Source organism: Garra rufa, chromosome 4 (genome assembly GCF_049309525.1).
Source record: "Garra rufa chromosome 4, GarRuf1.0, whole genome shotgun sequence".
Taxonomy (NCBI): Eukaryota; Metazoa; Chordata; class Actinopteri; order Cypriniformes; family Cyprinidae; genus Garra; species Garra rufa.
The window spans coordinates 49,884,429-49,904,328 of NC_133364.1; the positions used below are offsets into that span (position 1 = coordinate 49,884,429).

The window sequence follows — 19,900 nt, forward strand, 5'->3', positions numbered from 1 at the left end:
TATATTCATTTTCTATATGAAAATGGGATTTTTCACATCACTGATGTTAATGAAAGTACATTTTGCATGCTTCCCAACTCAGGTTCAGTGCTTAGCTGTCAAATGTGTATAACCAAGAAATAAACCTGTAATATTATTTAGTAACTGCGCTTATGAATTTAAAACAGTTGTGTGTTGTAATGCAATGTGTTTATGCAGTTTGAGGTACAAAAAACATGTTATTTTCCGCATACTGTACATTATGGTTGCTCCTCTCTGCCCTGCCTTTCTGAAAGACAAACTCATTGTTGATGGAAACCGAGGTGTTCTCTGATTGGCCAGCTATCCGTGCATTTTGATTGGCCGAATACCTTAAGTGTGTGATGGAAATGTTATGCCCCTAACAATGTTGTGATTCTCAGCGCGACGAAACAGAAACAATAAAACCCATTGTAAACGAGGCATTTGTTGCATACAGTGGGGACATAACTACTGATTATAATGACTCATACTGTCTTTTTACGCATTTCGTTGCGTCGCACAAACATAACATCTTATCTGCATAGCAATCGTAGCACTAGAAACAACAAGCACTACTCTACACTGCTCAAAACTCGCGTTTGAATAGTCAATACTGAATTTTTAAATATGAAAACGTACTTACAGGCCAGAAGCTCAGGCAGTCCTTGCAACATTGGGATAGGCCCACTTTATAGCCTTTACGATTTGTGAACAGCTGGCATTATAAGCTGCTCTCCCAGGTTCAGGAAACAGTCTTCTGTGAAATGCGCATCACCCACTCGAATATTATTTTTTGTAATATCTTTATAATTAATATCTCTTTGGATTTGAGACTTTAAGCTTGGTAGCTTCACAAATCTTATCTATGCAAAACAGCTTGTAACACTCCAAAGGAAAATGCCTCATATGACCCCTTTAAATTATCTTTATTTTTGATATCCCACACACCAGCTCTACCAAATCTGCTCTCAAATGTTAGTTTGTTCATGTTTCTCAGCTTATAACAAGTTACTGAAAATGAACAATTTTTACTTTTATTTCAGAGTTGATCAAAGAAAAAGAGGAGAATGAAGAATCAAGTCAATTTGAGGAGAAAAATAATTTCAAAACAGGAGAAAAGCCTTTGAGTTGCTCCCAAGCCAAACAGAAAGATTTAAAGAAAAGAAGAACGGAGAAATCCACCTGCACTCAGTGTGGAAAGAGTTTCACAAGGAAATCAGGTCTTGAGCGTCACATGAAAATTCATACGGGAGAAAAACCATTCACTTGTGATCGATGTGGGAAGAGTTTTACACACTCATCAAGCTTTAAGGAGCACATAAACATCCACACTAGAGAGAAGCAGCACACATGTGATCAATGTGGTAAAGTGTATTTAGCGGCTTCAAGTCTGAGGAAACACTTGAAAGTTCATACAAAGGTGAAGCCACATTCATGCCATTTGTGTGGTAAGAGTTTTTGGCATCTACAAAGGTTGCAAGTATATGAGAATATAAATACTGGTGTGAGAGAATGCATGTGTTCCAAGTGTGAAAAGATTTCTACTTCAGTAACTTATTTAAAACTGCATATGAGGATCCACACTTATGAGTGTTCACATTGTAACAAGAGATTCAGTACATCAGGAGACCTGAAAATACATGAGAGGATCCACACTGGAGAGAAATCTTATGAGTGTTCACACTGCAACAAGAGTTTTAGTCAGTCAGTACATTTGAAAATGCATGAGAGGATCCACACTGGAGAGAAACCTTATAAGTGTTCACATTGCAACAAGAGTTTTAGTCAGCCGATACATTTGAAAACGCATGAGAGGATCCACACTGGAGAGAAACCTTATAAGTGTTCACACTGCAACAAGAGTTTTAGTCAGTCAGTACATTTGAAAACGCATGAGAGGATCCACACTGGAGAGAAACCTTTCAAGTGTTCACACTGCAACAAGAGATTTAGTCAGTCAGTACATTTGAAAACACATGAGATGATTCACACTGGATAGAAAAGTTATTAAGTTTCACACTGCAACAAGACATTTTACCGTTATCTGAAAATACACTAAAGGATCCACACTGGAGAGAAACCTTATGAGTGTTCACACTGCAACAAGAAATTTAGTCGATCAGCATCTCTGAAAACACAAGATATTTTTTTGTGTATATCTCTGGCAGATTTACACATGGCTGGTCTGGCATGTATATGTATACACATCCCTACTTGTAAATTAGTAGGAGAGAGATCAATCTCTTAAGTATTCACTTTTACTTTTAATAGTTAATGATAGTTTTGCCTTTAGTCGTTATTAAATGTTACCTTTTTATTAATACATTATCTTTACTTGTTATATTTTATTAACAACATTTGTGTTCAATAAATTGTATTTGCATAAGAAAAAATAATTTTAGCTTTAATAGTAGAAAGCCATGATGTTTTGGGCCTTGTTTAAATATCTAAATAAATCTTTTAAATGGAATTGAATTAAAAGCCTTTATTGTCTTTGTATTTTTCTGCATACAGTGAAATTAGGACCATTATTCCTGACTGGTGTACCACAGAAAATGTAGAATAGAGACTACAGACTGTACAGTATCATTATAAAAGTATATACTACAACCAACAATATTTATAATAATAATTTTGCACATTGAGGTTTATATATAAGCCTATATAAAGAGCTGAATATGGGGGAGACGCAGGAGGGGGAATTTCAAGGGGGTACAGCGTTTCAGTTCCAACTGGATATAGGCATGACATTCTGGCTAATGCCAGAGGGGCTGGACTATTTTCTTTAATGTGGGCCGGTCAGATATATATATCATGTGTGTGTGTGTGTATGTGTGTATGTATACATACATAGTTTTTACATGCCAACAGCATATATGATGGGTTTTTTAGCGCTTGCATGATGTGTTTTTTCCATGGGCCGCTGTACAAAGTGGGTTGGCCCATTGTGTACAGGTCCTTCTCAAAAAATTAGCATATTGTGATAAAGTTCATTATTTTCTGTAATGTACTGATAAACATTAGACTTTCATATATTTTAGATTCATTATACACAACTGAAGTAGTTCAAGCCTTTTATTGTTTTAATATTGATGATTTTGGCATACAGCTCATGAAAACCCAAAATTCCTATCTCAAAAAATTTGCATATCATGAAAAGGTTCTCTAAACGAGCTATTAACCTAATCATCTGAATCAACTAATTAACTCTAAACACCTGCAATAGATTCCTGAGGCTTTTAAAAACTCCCAGCCTGGTTCATTACTCAAAACCGCAATCATGGGTAAGACTGCCGACCTGACTGCTGTCCAGAAGGCCATCATTGACACCCTCAAGCAAGAGGGTAAGACACAGAAAGAAATTTCTGAACGAATAGGCTGTTCCCAGAGTGCTGTATCAAGGCACCTCAGTGGGAAGTCTGTGGGAAGGAAAAAGTGTGGCAGAAAACGCTGCACAACGAGAAGAGGTGACCGGACCCTGAGGAAGATTGTGGAGAAGGACCGATTCCAGACCTTGGGGGACCTGCGGAAGCAGTGGACTGAGTCTGGAGTAGAAACATCCAGAGCCACCGTGTACAGGCGCCAGGTCAAGCCACTTTTGAACCAGAAACAGCCGCAGAAGCGCCTGACCTGGGCTACAGAGAAACAGCACTGGACTGTTGCTAAGTGGTCCAAAGTACTTTTTTCGGATGAAAGCAAATTTTGCATGTTATTCGGAAGTCAAGGTGCCAGAGTCTGGAGGAAGACTGTGGAGAGGGAAATGCCAAAATGCCTGAAGTCCAGTGTCAAGTACCCACAGTCAGTGATGGTTTGGGGTGCCATGTCAGCTGCTGGTGTTGGTCCACTGTGTTTTATCAAGGGCAGGGTCAATGCAGCTAGCTATCAGGAGATTTTGGAGCACTTCATGCTTCCATCTGCTGAAAAGCTTTATGGAGATGAGGATTTCATTTTTCAGCATGACCTGGCACCTGCTCACAGTGCCAAAACCAATGGTAAATGGTTTACTGACCATGGTATTACTGTGCTCAATTGGCCTGCCAACTCTCCTGACCTGAACCCCATAGAGAATCTGTGGGATATTGTGAAGAGAGAGTTGAGAGACGCAAGACCCAACACTCTGGATGAGCTTAAGGCTGCTATCAAAGCATCCTGGGCCTCCATAACACCTCAGCAGTGCCACAGGCTGATTGCCTCCATGCCACGCCGCACTGAAGCAGTCATTTCTGCAAAAGGATTCTCGACCAAGTATTGAGTGCATAACTGAACATAATTATTTGAAGGTTGACTTTTTTTGTATTAAAAACACTTTTCTTTTATTGGTCGGATGAAATATGCAATTTTTTTGAGATAGGAATTTGGGGTTTTCATGAGCTGTATGCCAAAATCATCAATATTAAAACAATATAAGGCTTGAACTACTTGAGTAATGAATCTAAAATATAGGAAAGTCTAATGTTTATCAGTACATTACAGAAAATAATGAACTTTATCACACTATGCTAATTTTTTGAGAAGGACCTGTATTCCCCTTTCAGAATCTTAAAAATGTTCCCTTGTCAAAACAATCCTAAAGAATTTCAACAAGAATCCAATACAGGGCTCCTACAATGATATAAATTCTAATTCAATTTTTAAATCAATGTGTTTTATCCATGGTACACTTTACCATACCAACTAGCTATATTGTATTGGACTGAGCTTAATGCATGAACATGAAAGGAATAATATGGACTATGGACAATGTGTTTGCTCTGTCTACAATTTAAAAACTTCACATTTGTATATCATGAATTGAAGGGAGAGCTAACAGGAAGCAAAATAAAGGACACTGTTAGCATTTTAACATCAGTGAATGGGTTTAATTTGCACCCATCAGTTACTTGCTAACTTCTAACACTAACATTTGCAGCTTTGTGGAAGGCTGTAATAATCACATTTTGGAACCATTCCTAAAGGATTGTATTAGAGGACAAGGCATAAATGCTGCATGATCATTTCTACAGTGTTTTAATAGGATCCGATTTCATCTTGAATTTTGAAGAATTCATTGCATCTATTACTAACCAATAGTTTCTGTGGTTCACGTTGTAGCACTTTGTGGTTTTGCGCTCTTTGAAGATAAAAGACTACCGGTGAGACCAATCTGAACTGTTGTATATACTGTACAGTTGGGATGATGAGAGACTACACACACACACACACACACACACAAACTATTATACATAAACGTTTATATAAAATATAAAACCTCTTAAAAATATTATGCCGTTATTAATATTACCTATGTAATAAATGTAATAATAAATTACCTATGTAATACCTATGTGTGAAGTCCCTCACTGCCTAAAACGCTCAACTATTATTCCTGTTCTAAAGAAATCCAAGATAACAGGACTTAACGACTACAGACCTGTGGCGCTAACATCTGTTGTCATGAAGTCGTTTGAAAAACTGGTTCTGGCTTATATGAAGGACATCACCGGACCCTTACTGGACCCCCTGCAGTTTGCTTATCGAGCAAACCGGTCAGTGGATGATGCAGTGAACATTGGCTTGTACTTCATCCTGCAGCATCTGGACAGACCAGGGACTTATGTGAGGATCCTGTTTGTGGACTTCAGTTCGGCCTTCAACACCATCATTCCTCCACTCCTACACACAGAACTAAACCAACTTTCTGTTCCTAGCCCTATCTGTCAATGGATCACCAGCTTTCTGACAGATAGGCAACAGCTGGTGAGACTGGGGAAATTCACATCAAGCAGCCGCACCACCAACACCGGCGCCCCTCAAGGTTGTGTTCTCTCCCCACTGCTTTTCTCCCTCTACACCAACGACTGCACCTCTAAAGACCCCTCTGTCAAGCTCCTGAAGTTTGCAGACGACACCACGGTTATCGGCCTCATTCAGGACGGTGACGAGTCTGCCTACAGACAGGAGGTAAAAGAGCTGGCTGTCTGGTGCAGTCACAACAACCTGGAGCTGATCAAGCTCAAAACTGTAGAGATGTTAGTGGACTTCAGGAGGAACCCCCCCTGCACTTTCCTCACTCACCATCATGAACAGCACTGTGGCTACAGTGGAGACATTCAAGTTCCTGGGATGTTTCATGTCCCAGGACCTGAAGTGGGACACTCACATCGACTCCATTGTAAAAAAGGTCCAACAAAGGTTGTACTTCCTTCGCCAGCTGAAGAAGTTCAACCTACCACAGGAGTTGCTGAGACAGTTCTACTCAGCCATCATCGAGTCTGTTCTGTGCACATCAATAACTGTCTGGTTCGGCTCAGCTACAAAATCAGTCATTAGAAGATTGCAGAGAATAGTTCGGTCTGCTGAGAGGATTATTGGAGCTCCCCTGCCCACCCTTCAAGAACTGTATACATCCAGAGTGAGGAAAAGAGCTCAGAAAATCACTTTGGACCCCTCACAGCCAAGTCATCCCCTCTTTGAACTCTTACCATCCGGCCGGCGCTACAGAGCTCCAAAGATCAGGACTACCAGACCGTGAACAGTTTTTCCCCCTGGCAATCCACCTTATGAACAGTTAAAATGTTCCTCCCATTGTGCAAAATGTGTGAAATAATCTGACTTTATCTACTGCTACAACCTCCATCCTAACACATCCCTGTATTCCATCCTATCACCTATAGCACAACTGTACATACATATTTATTGTCAATTTTTTTTTACCAATTATCATTATTATTTTCTATTTTTATTTTTGGTCTATTTATGCTTACATATGTGTATTTTTCTTATTCTCTTATTTTTATTGTCTGTGCGTCTCTGTGTACTGGAAGCTAATAACACTGAAACAAATTCCTTGTATGCGCAAGCATACTTGGCAATAAAGCTCTTTCTGATTCTGATTCTTAAAAATATTATGCCGTTATTAATATTACCTATGTACATACTGCCCATTTGAATTTAAGTTATCTGAAAACAGAGCTAATTTAAAAAGTAAAATAAAAAAACAGACCCATATAGTACATACACAAAGAATATTTACTTAAAAGGAAGACTCCAGTCAAAAATTAAAAAATGACTCTTTTCCCCCAGATAAACAGAAGTGCTTGACAACAAACATGTTGACTACTGTTCCTGACCGGAAACAACATACAATTCTAATTTCAACATTAGCCTATTTCCTCTTTGGACATTGTTCTTTAAATAAAATAAGTATCAGCTGTACACAAAGTGACCAATATTTGGTTTTCGACATCTGAAAATGGGTAAAATTCAACAATCTGGACATGCAGCCGCATTGAGTTCCCCATATCTCTGAAACTGATTAATGAAAAGCCTTGAAAATTAAGATTCCAAAAGAGGGACTAATTCTTTAAGGTCCAAACCAGATATTCTGAGTCTGAATATCACAGCATCAAGATGCTTATCCCAGTCTCTTGTGGGTTCCTTTACAAGATTGCAAAGGGCTCTGTTTAACATGAATGACATGTATGATTTTATATAGAGCATATACATTATAACTGTGTACAGTTAAACATGTAAAATATACTGTGTTTTTTCAGTCAAATTAAAACCAATGGGTAAAATAACAATAATGTGTCAGCCAATCGGAGTGAGAGGCGGAAATAAAGGAAGAAAAAGAATCTACGGTGCATGAAATGAAGCTGCACCGTGTTTTATCAACATTTACATTGTATAACATTTGTAAGCTACCTTTAAATCATGTTTGATTTACTTATAGTAAATAATTATAATACTTATACTAAACAACTTAAGGATTAACTTTTAGGGAGTGGCTGCACTGTTATTATTGAATGCTTATGAAATAATATATCACCATTAGTAACATAAGTCAATCTATTTATTTTACAGACAGAGCATGAAGAGACTGGACCTAGTTTGGCTCCAGCACACCCTCATATTCTCACTGATTAAGCTTAAAATATAAATAGACTGAGTTCCCAGTACAAGCTTAAATGTAAATCAGAACTAATCATTTGTTGTCGTTGTTTTCTTTTCAAGTTTTTACCATATCATTACCATAATGTAACATTTTAAGTGTGCAGTTTATATAATTAATTTTTGTAAAAATTCATGTTATTGGGATGGTTGTACCTTGTGTTAATAAAAAATTAAGTTAAAAGCATGGTTCAGGGACATTTTTCTATCCATAAATTAACATTAAAGAATGTGGGCATTTTAATGCTTTTGGAAGGTTCCAAATAAATGTTCTTTGAACGTTGTATTAATAATAAAACTGAGTAGAAGGAACGTTATAGGAACATTATGCCAACCTTAAGATAATGTTGTGCTAACATTAAAAAACTGGACAATTTAACGTTTTTAGAACATTACCAATCAACATTCTTTGAACGTTGTATTTATAGTGAAACTGAGATGGAAAGAATGTTGCAGGAATGTTATGGTAACCTTAAGATAACGTACCAGCAACTTTAAACAAAACTGGACATTTCCACATTTCTAGAACATTTCAAATCACGTTTCCACAACCAAAACAGAACATTTGGAAAACATTCTCAGAACATAACTTTGTTAGCTGGGAAGCTCTTAACTCAACTTTTTACAGAAAGTATGATGAAGAAATTGAGGAGTATCCTAGCAGAAACAGTCCTTGTGGCAAATACAAATTATTTTGGATGTCCTTCATTCCAAATTTTTAACTCTGACTGCAAGTAACTGACAAAATGCATGCAAAGATTGACATGAACAGTTTTTTTCTTACTTGACTTTGTCTCTATATAGACCCTTTTTTTTCTATTTTTGTGGTTCTCAGAAATTAAAGTAGTCATAGTTTTGTAAACTTCTTTAGTGGTAAATGGAAACTGTGACAAATCTATTTTTTGTGTCCTCATTTGCCCCAATAGCAAAATAAAAATAAAATCCCTGACAGTGTTTCAATGACTTTCCAAAAGAGAAATAAATAAACAAACAACAAAAAAACTTTGATTGATTAAGATTAAGATTGATTACAATAGTCAAAAGAGTGATAGATCAAATTTGCCATCACACTCTCTTTGTAACAGTTACAGCAGCATTAACTAGTTAATGTGAATTTAATGGTATATAAACAAAGCATAGTGTTATAAATGTACATTTAAAAAATAGAGAATAATATTAATAGACTTATGATGTTTGTGAGGACATGGCCAGAAGAAAGGCAGGGAGACACTTGCTTGCGATCTCAGTAGAGTTTATTAACTCAAAAATTACATTAAAACATTAGAGTTGACCTTCCTTATGGAGGCCTCAACCACAATTCACTCTAGAAAGGCTAAGTAAGCCCTTTTACACCCAAGGGTCAAACCATCTTAAACACAGGGAAACCAACAAAAAGAATTCATACACACACCTAAACATTAAATAAACTTAAGTAAATATAACATTCAAAATAACTTGACATCAACATTATCAAATTAAATACTAATTATAGACAATACAATACATTTTTACATACACTCCGAATAAACACAATAAACACTGACCCCCCTGCTCAGACTATGTAGTGGACTATGCCTACACTACCCAGAATTCCATATGTTGGTATAAAATAGGAAGCAGGAAGGCGGCACTTCCTCTTAAACCCCCACCCCCGGAAACCATGCTGCAGTCATGAACCCAGAGACAAAGGTAAGTAAATGAAGTTGGCAAACTCTAAATAAAATAAGAAATATAAGAAAGAAACCTCTTGGTGTCTCCTTTTTCTTGACCTAATGTGCACTTTAGACAAGAAAACTAACCTCAAAATTATATTAAAACAATAACAGAAAACAAACATTCATACTAATAGTATAACCCAACAAAAAATAAACCAAACAAAATACAGGGAATATACTAAAGGTTAAAGCTGACTGACGATGACTTATGACATCGTCACACCTTCCCCTCCCCTAAACTCTCGCAAGGTAAGCGAGAGAGAAAGTCAGCGGTCACGTTCTCTGACCCTGGTCGGTGTCTTACTGTAAAATGGAAAGGTTGCATGGCCAAACTCCAACGAGTTACACGAGCATTGGTATCTTTCATTTTATCAATCCACTGCAATGCGCTATGATCCGTTTCCACTACAAAATCTCGTCCCAACAGATAGTATTTGAAAGAATCAAGAGCCCATTTAAGTGCCAAACACTCCTTCTCAATAACGGAGTATCTAGTCTCCCGAGGATAAAGTTTCCGACTCAAATAAGCCACAGGATGTAACTCACTTCCCTGCTCTTGTTTCAAAACAGCTCCCAATCCTACTTCAGAAGCATCTGTCTGAAGCACAAACATTTTCTCAAAGTCAGGGCTGTACAGGACAGGATTAGTCACCAATGCATCCCTCACATCCTGAAAAGCTAACCTGGCCTGTTCAGTCCATTGAATTTGGTTTGGACTTGACTTTCGGGTCAGATCTGTTAACGAGGCCGATCTAGTGGCAAAATGAGGTATAAACCTCCTGTACCACCCAGCTAATCCTAAAAGGATCGGATCTGCTTTTTGGTACTTGGAAACGGACAAGACTGAATAGCCTGGATCTTTTGGACCTGGGGTTTAATAACACCATTACCTAATACATAGCCTAAATACTCTGTCTCCCTCTTGGCTAGAGAACACTTAACAGGATTGATAGTCAAGCCAGCATCCTTAATTCGCTGAAACACTGTTGCAAGATGTTCAAGGTGCAGCTTCCAGCTGTCACTAAATATTACAACATCATCAAGGTAAGCTGCTGTAAACTCACCTAAATCCTGAAGAACAGTATTCATTAGCCTTTGAAATGTAGGGGGAGCTCCATGGAGCCCAAAAGGAAGGACCCGAAAATGCATAAGACTTGTAGGGGTACGAAAAGCAGTCAATTCTCGAGATTCAGGAGCCAATGGCACCTGCCAATATCCCTTACATAAATCTATCGTGCTGATAAATTTGGCCTTCCCCAACTTCTCAACTAGCTCCTCGATTCGGGGCATAGGAAAAGAGTCAAATTTAGATACAGAGTTTAAGTAACGGAAATCAATACAAAAACGCAAACTCCCATCCTTTTTTGGAACTAAAACGACTGGGTTACACCATTCACTTTGGGAAGGCTCCACAATGCCCATCTCCTGCATTACCTTAACTTCCTCAGTGAATGTTGACACCATCCTTTCAGGAATGCGGTAACTCATTCGTTTCACTTGAGCATTAGGTTTCAACACAATTTGATGCTGAACCAGTGTGGTACAACCAGGAGAACTCTTAAACAGCTCTGGATCACATAACTCTTCAATTTGCTTTTTCCATTCCCCTGATAAATGGTCAAGATTAACTGAGGAGACATCCTGACTAACAGCTAAATACTGTTCTTCTATCTCCTCTTCATCATCTACCACCCGAATCAAATTCACACTTGCAGACTCTTTCTCTGGAAACCATTCCTTTAAGAGATTAATATGCAAGATTCTATGAGAACGTGACTCCCTTGGAGTAGCAATTTGATAAGTGGTAGGACCCAACTTCTTTGTGACCTTGAATGGTCCCTGCCATTTACCCAGCAACTTGTTCTCTTTTGTTGGAAGCATGACTAAAACCTGTTGCCCTATTCCAAAAGAACGTGGCTTTGTCTTTCTATCATACCAGCATTTCTGCCTTTTCTGTGATTCCTGTAAGTGTTCTGCCGCTAATTTAGTCATCTTCTCCAATTTCTCTCGCATTTGCAACACATAATCAATAACACTATCTGAACTCACCATGTGGGAACTTTGCTCCCAGGACTCTTTCAACAAAGACAAGGGACCCCGCACCTCATGCCCATATATCAGCTGGAAAGGAGAAAACCCTGTGGAGGCCTGTGGAACTTCTCTGTACGCAAACAGGATGTAAGGTAACCACTGGTCCCAATCAGACCCTGTATCACTCACAAATTTACGTAGCATTCGTACAAGAGTTTGATTAAACCGTTCCACAAGGCCATCGGTTTCTGGATGGAAGGAGGTGGTCTTCAAACCTCTTATATTCAACAATTGATAAACCTGCTTCAATAAATTAGAGGTGAAATTTGTTCCTCTATCAGTCAAGATTTCCTGGGGTAAACCCACCCTAGAGAAAAACTGCACCAAACAAAAAGCTACAGTTTTTGCCTTAATGTTTCTCAAAGGGAAAACCTCAGGATATCGGCTTGCATAGTCACAAATTACCAACATATATTTATTACCTACTTTGCTTTTCTCTACAGGGCCTACAATGTCCATGCCCAGCCATTGAAAAGGCACCTCTATTACTGGCAAAGGCATCAAAGGAGCCTTTGGGGGACCCTGAGGGGCAGTGCTTTGGCATTCTGGACACCTCTTGCAGAATTCGGCTATATCTTTAGTCATGCCTGGCCAGAAAAAATGCTTGCTGATTCTATGATACATTTTACGGCGACCCAAATGGCCCGCCCAAGGGATAGAATGCCCCATTTTCATGACCATTGTGCGTACTTTTAAGGGGAGAACCATTTGTGGTGCGTTTCGGGTCTTACGATACAAAAGATCATTCTCCAAACAAAAAGAAGAACCCTTAAAAGACATCTCTTGACATTGCTTTTCATATTCAACCATTCTAGAATAGATGGGACCAATTTCAGAATCAGTTTTCTGCAATTCTGACATGTCAGTGGGGATCTGCCACTCCAAATTGAATTTTTCTAGACCCTCCCCATTTGTGACTTGTACCACTGTTCCCTGGAACTTGTCTACCCTCTTCTCTGTTTTAGATTTTACAGGCTTCATGGAATGGGTTGGAATCTCACAATCATAAAAAGGAAGACATTTTAAGGGGTTTATCTCATTTACCTTCTGTCTCTGTCTAGATGTTGCACGGGTTAACACCACATTGCAAGTACTGCCTGGATACAATAAATCCATTAATACAGGACAGTCATGACCAATGATCACAGGGTATGGCAATTTTGAAGCTAGCCCCACTTTCATAAGATAGGATTGCTCATTAACCCCCAAATACACTTCTGTGGTCGGATAAGACCGTTCTTCACCATGGATGCATTTTACCATGACAGAACAATCATTTTCTATAGAACATTCAGATACAAGGCCAGCTTCCACCAAAGTTTGAGTGCATCCTGTATCTACCAATGCAATAACATTTTTGCCATTGACTTTTACAGGAATTGTGACTTCACAGGGCAATGGAGCAATGCTAGGTTCAGGTATCATCATTCTGGGAACATAACAGACATTAGTAAGCTTTTTATTCAGGTTCGGACACACAGGTTTCTTATGGCCTATCTGGCCACAACTATAACACTTAATAGTCCCACCTGTAGTTACGCTTAACGTTTCTATTTGTTTCCCCAGTCTCTCACCCATACTCTTACCGCCTTCTAGCAGTGAGGATGTTTTGCGAGAAGATGACTTGTCCTTTACGTTCTTCCACTGAGCATAACTCCAAGGCTCATTCCTACGCCTAGCAGCTACAAAGACATCAGCCAGCTTGGCAGCTTCCTCAGCCGAAGAGGGATCATGTTCTTTAATCCAAGTTTGAAGTTCCGGACACAACATTCTCAAAAACTGCTCCAAAATGAGTGTCTCTGCAACCTCATAGACTGTCTTTTCTGCCGGTTTCACCCATTTATAGAACAGATCCTTCAACCGAACATACAATTCCTTTGGAGTTTCTTCCATCAACACCTCCATAGTACGAAACCGCTGCCGATAGGTCTCAGAATTGATGGAATATTTCTTCAGTATGGCCTCTTTCACTTGTCCATAGTCAGTCATTTCCTCCACATCCATAGCCACGTAAGCAGCACGGGCCTTACCAGTGAGAAGGGGAACTAACCGAATGGCCCAATCTTCTGAAGGCCATTTACACACTGTGGCGATTCGCTCAAAGGTAGTCAGATAATGCTCAATGTCATCCATCTCACTGAGCTGTTGCATCTTTGGCTCCTTTATCGAACCCCTAGCAAACGGATGTTGGCCTCCATCAGAAATTCTGGAAGAAAGGCCTAGATCCTCACTTCCCGCTGCTGGCAAATTTCCCTGTGAGGTATGCTGACTCACTTCTCCCTGCAGTAGTCGAAACTGGTGCTGCAAAGACCTCCATCTGGTTTCTTGTCGTGCATTTTCTTGCTCTTGACGATCTTGTCTCACTTTTTGATCCAACAGGAACTTCTGGAACAAATCCTTAAGATCTGCAATATCCTTAGAAGAACTCTCAGGGGGAATCAGCTCAACAGACCCTCCACCAGCTCCTTGCAGTTCTTCTCCATCATCTCCCAGGTCCATCTGGGCTGGTTTCTCATTACGTGCCCGCTTTGGTGCCATCACACCTGAAGATTCAGCACAGCAATGCTCCTTTTCTGGAATATCCCACCGCTGCCACCATATTGTGAGGACATGGCCAGAAGAAAGGCAGGGAGACACTTGCTTGCGATCTCAGTAGAGTTTATTAACTCAAAAATGACATTAAAACATTAGAGTTGACCTTCCTTATGGAGGCCTCAACCACAATTCACTCTAGAAAGGCTAAGTAAGCCCTTTTACACCCAAGGGTCAAACCATCTTAAACACAGGGAAACCAACAAAAAGAATTCATACACACACCTAAACATTAAATAAACTTAAGTAAATATAACATTCAAAATAACTTGACATCAACATTATCAAATTAAATACTAATTATAGACAATACAATACATTTTTACATACACTCCGAATAAACACAATAAACACTGACCCCCCTGCTCAGACTATGTAGTGGACTATGCCTACACTACCCAGAATTCCATATGTTGGTATAAAATAGGAAGCAGGAAGGCGGCACTTCCTCTTAAACCCCCACCCCCGGAAACCATGCTGCAGTCATGAACCCAGAGACAAAGGTAAGTAAATGAAGTTGGCAAACTCTAAATAAAATAAGAAATATAAGAAAGAAACCTCTTGGTGTCTCCTTTTTCTTGACCTAATGTGCACCTTAGACAAGAAAACTAACCTCAAAATTATATTAAAACAATAACAGAAAACAAACATTCATACTAATAGTATAACCCAACAAAAAATAAACCAAACAAAATACAGGGAATATACTAAAGGTTAAAGCTGACTGACGATGACTTATGACATCGTCACAATGTTAATAACTTAAAAATGCATCATCATATGGGTACGAAATTCAATTCTATTTACAACATCTCTATAATGTGTTCGTGATGCTAGAGAGCAGTGCACCAATGGGACTTTTATTTTGGTCTTGTGTGACGTCATTGTCACAATCCATGTTCCGTGTTTTCCCCCAGCCTTAGTTCCTGTCTTTCCTTTTATGGTCTGTTTCCTGTTCTTGTTAAGTTAATTGGTTATTCTGTTCACCTGTGTCTAGTAATTATCCTCATTAGTTTCTCGTTTGGTTAGTATTTATAGTACATCCCTTTCTGAGTTTCTTTGTCTTGTCTTAAAGTCATTAATGTAGTGTAAAGAGGTTGTGTTCTCCCTTTTGATTCATTAAAAGTTGTTTGTTTGAAATTCCGGATTCCATTTGTTCTCCCTGAGGCTCCTCACCCTCCTGCAATCCGTGACAGAAGACAAGACCACATACATGGAGGTCGCCGATCTCTTCTCCGCCTTAGCCCGCAGAGATCTCCCGTTTGTGGAATACGCCCGGGAGTTCTGTGGGCTGGCCATGATGTCGGCGCTGGATGATGCCACGCTAAATTCACTGTTCTGGATTGGGGCCAATTACTATCGTCCAGTGGACCTGCCAGACACAACAGGACTGAGCTGGAGGGAAGGGATCCTTCGGTGTCTGGAGAGTGTCCAGCCTCAATTCAGAGCCAGCCAGCCGACCACTCAGCGCCCAAGCCCGCCGGCCTCTCCGACGTTATGTCAGCCGGCTTCTCCGCCGTCAGGTCAGTCAGAAATGCCCGTGTCTGCACATAAGAGGGCTGCTCCGCCCAAGTCTGCATGCAAGATGGCTGCAACACCCCAAACGGCCGCTGTTCCTGATTTCTCTGCAAAGACGGCCTCTGTTCCAGAGTCCCCGGCCAAGGTGGCCACCAATCCTGAGTCTCCAGCCGAATTGGATGTTGTTGACATTATGGACATGGCACTCCCATTGGAGTTTCCGGCCCCAATCCTCTCTCCAGAGTCTAATTCTGAAGAGGTTGTTGCAGTTGTAACCCTGGGAATACTCGTGGAATATGAGGGAATGTCTAGGAACCCAGACTTCGCTCCTGTCTCCAAACCCCATCTAGAGTGGACTTCTATTCCTGAGTACAATCTAATAATGCCTCCGCTGGTTCCGCCCAGCCTTCCTGATCCTCCGCTGGTCCTGTCCAGCCTTCCTGAGCCTCCGCTGGTTCCGCCCAGCCTTCCTGATCCTCCGCTGGTCCTGTCCAGCCTTCCTGAGCCTCCGCTGGTTCCGCCCAGCCTTCCTGATCCTCCGCTGGTCCTGTCCGGCCTTCCTGAACTTCCGCTGGTTCCGCCCAGCCTTCCAGTGACTGCGCCGCCAGAGCGCCCTCCAGTGACTGCGCCGCCAGAGCGCCCTCCAGTGACTGCGCCGCCAGAGCGCCCTCCAGTGACTGCTCGCCCAGAGCTAGCTCCTTCAGTGACTGCTCGCCCAGAGCTAGCTCCTTCAGTGTCTCCGTTGGAGACGCCCAGCCCTCCTGAATCTCCGCTGGGGTCGTCCAGCCGTCCAGAGCCCGCTCCTCCAGAGAGCCGTCCAGAGCCCGCTCCTCCAGAGCTCGCTCCTCCAATGCTCCTTCCAGAGCCCGCTCCTCCAGAGCTCCCTCCAGAGTCCGCTTCTCCAGAGTGCCATCCAGTTTCCGCTCCTCCAGAGCTCACTCCAGGGCTTGCTCTGCCAGAAGGCCCTTCAAAACTCCTAAATTACCCCAAGAAAATTTTGGGGGGGGGGCCATATGCTCATGGCCACCTTGCCTGGGCCGAGTGCTGAGACCAAGGCCATGGACATGGAGTCAATCCAGCCATGGCCCCCTGACCCACCATGGCCACCCGAACTACCTGTCCGGCCGTGGACGCCTGACCCGCCATGGCCACCCGAACTACCTGTCCGGCTGTGGCCTCCTGACCCACCATGGCCACCCGAACTACCAGTCCAGCCGTGGCCTCCTGACCCACCATGGCCACCCGAACTACCTGTCCGGCCGTGGCCGCCTGACCCGCCATGGCTTCCTGTTCCGCCCTGGAGGCCTTCCCAACCCAGCAAGGTCCTGCTCCGTAACGGCCTCCAGGGCGCCCGCCCCCCCTCCCCGGTGTTTCCATCACGGCGCGAGACGCGCCTACCGGGAGGGGGAGGTACTGTCACAATCCATGTTCCGTGTTTTCCCCCAGCCTTAGTTCCTGTCTTTCCTTTTATGGTCTGTTTCCTGTTCTTGTTAAGTTAATTGGTTATTCTGTTCACCTGTGTCTAGTAATTATCCTCATTAGTTTCTCGTTTGGTTAGTATTTATAGTACATCCCTTTCTGAGTTTCTTTGTCTTGTCTTAAAGTCATTAATGTAGTGTAAAGAGGTTGTGTTCTCCCTTTTGATTCATTAAAAGTTGTTTGTTTGAAATTCCGGATTCCATTTGTTCTCCCTGAGGCTCCTCACCCTCCTGCAATCCGTGACAGTCATAAAGCTGCGCTGCGCTCCTCATCTGTTGTGATTCACGTGAAGAAAGGTTTGTGGGTTTTAAAGTTTTTAAATCAATGCAAACTGTTACATCAATTAAAGCATTTACAGGCTATGTAAAATAAATGAACGTATCATTGTTAAATATAACGTTGTAATGCTTTATTTAGTGTTAAATAAAGTAGTCTTAAAACGTTATCCTTTAATAACAGAGAAGGTACGTCTATATCTTGAATCAATCGTGTGATTATAAGAAGTGACGAGAAAGACTCAGAATCCGAATCATTTGAATCAAATCATTTGTGAAATGATTCAGTGATTCGATTCAGCGGCACGCGGACTACAAACGACAACAACAAACACAAACGAGTGAATCACAACCGAGAATGATTTCATGAAAGTGTAATATATTAGATATTAACAAATAATTGAATACCAAATATAAACAAAAATAGCTTACCTAAATGAACCTTCTGTGTAATTTGTTTATATTTTATACATTTTAATTATAAGTCTATTAACTCTCTGAATGTCTCACTAGTGCACTGACTACTGAACTAGGAGCTGATAAAGACGCACACAGAGATTTAGTTTGCTTTGATTGTTCTTTCTATTAATTATTCTCATATTAAACAGGACAAAGTGTACAAACACACAGAAATACTCCTGGAGAATCAACAGAAATCCACGTGACACACTATTATAGAGATGGTGTTTATTAAAGAGGAGAGTGAAGACATGAGGATTGAAGAAACATTCATGCTTGAAGATACTGAGGAACAAACAAAGATGGCGTTTATTAAAAAGGAGAGTGAAGACATGAAGATTGAAGAGGCATTCAGAGTCAAACATGAAGATACTGAGGAACAAACAAAGATGACATTCATTAAAAAGGAGAACAAAGACATGAAAATTGAAGAAACTTTCGAAGTCAAACATGAAGATGCTGAGGAACAAACAGGTTGGTTTTTATTCTCAAAGCTGAAATGAATGATATTTATGAATAATGCCACACAGGTGTAGAAATGTTTTGACATTTGACAGAAGTGTTGAGATCACAAACTAATGTTGCCTTCAAGTGCAGCTGAGAATATCCTGCTTTCACATTGGCCATTTGTTATTATAATCCAATTCTTCTAGTAAGATCATTTAATTTACTGAATATTTTTTTTGTTCTTTTTAGAACAAGACTGTGTAGGACATAGAGAAAAACAGTACAAAATAGGAGAAAACAGTGCTGTATACAAAAGTCAATAAAAAAATAATAAGGCAAAACAAACATTCAGGTTAAAGTTAGATGTAATAATGTGCGGTATAAGATTGTAATGTATAAGTTGTACACTTCTATATCTTGTATAAAGTAGAACAAAATATATAAAATAAATAAAGAGAGGAAAAAAGAAAATAATATCAATTTAATCAAGTGAATTGATGACCACTGTTCAGGAGGCATTAGAATGGAGCAGTACTTATAAAGAAGGTACTGTATTTTATCGTGTGAACGCTATAAACCAGTGGTTCTCAAACTGGGGTTTATGAGGTGATGGAGGGGCATGCGAACAAAATGCTGCGCTTTGGCATTCATTTAACTGTACCCCATTATTTTAAAGAAACTTTGAAACTAAGCAAGTGGGCTACAAAACTCTTGTTCTATATCTACCCACAGAGCATCTTCAGGTTTATGTACCCAGTCTAGAATGATCCTAGCCTGTATTGCCCATATATAATATTTAAAAAACCTTTATCAGTAGGCAATTGCAAAATTTGTAGTTTGACTTTAGGTCGCTTACTGGCCCAAATAAATTTAGACATGGAACTATTGAGATTTTATATCGGCTTTTGTCAGGTTTGAAAAAGTCATGGATAATGGGTATAGAATTTTGGGGAATATTATAATTTTTATAAGGTTTATTCTTCATGAGAAAGTGACTGGAAGTTTTGACCATCTTGTGAAGTCTTCCTAGAAACGAGATATTGATGTTTTAATATTTGCTTCATAAAGATGTGAAAGTTTGGGTGTAATACGGATACCTAAATAAGTGATACCACTATGGGACCATTTGAATGGCTTAATAATTAGGTATAATTATTATATATAATAATAATATACATCAATAATTAGGCTCTGATACATCTAGTGATCCTAACGGCATTATCTCTGACTTGTAAAAATTTACTTTATATCCGGAAATAACTCCAAATTGCTTAATCAAGTCAGTTAATTCAGGTAATGATATTTGCAGGTTTGTTATAGTTAGCAAAATATCATCAGCTTAAAGCAGTATCTTTTGTTGTCTATTACCAATATTAACACCAAAGATTTTTGGAT

The 19,900-nt window shown here is 40.0% G+C and overlaps 1 pseudogene; it reads right to left on the bottom strand.

Moving 5' to 3' along the window:
* Positions 1-19,900, bottom strand: part of LOC141332989 (uncharacterized) — a 57,887-nt pseudogene that overhangs the window by 15,421 nt on the left and 22,566 nt on the right.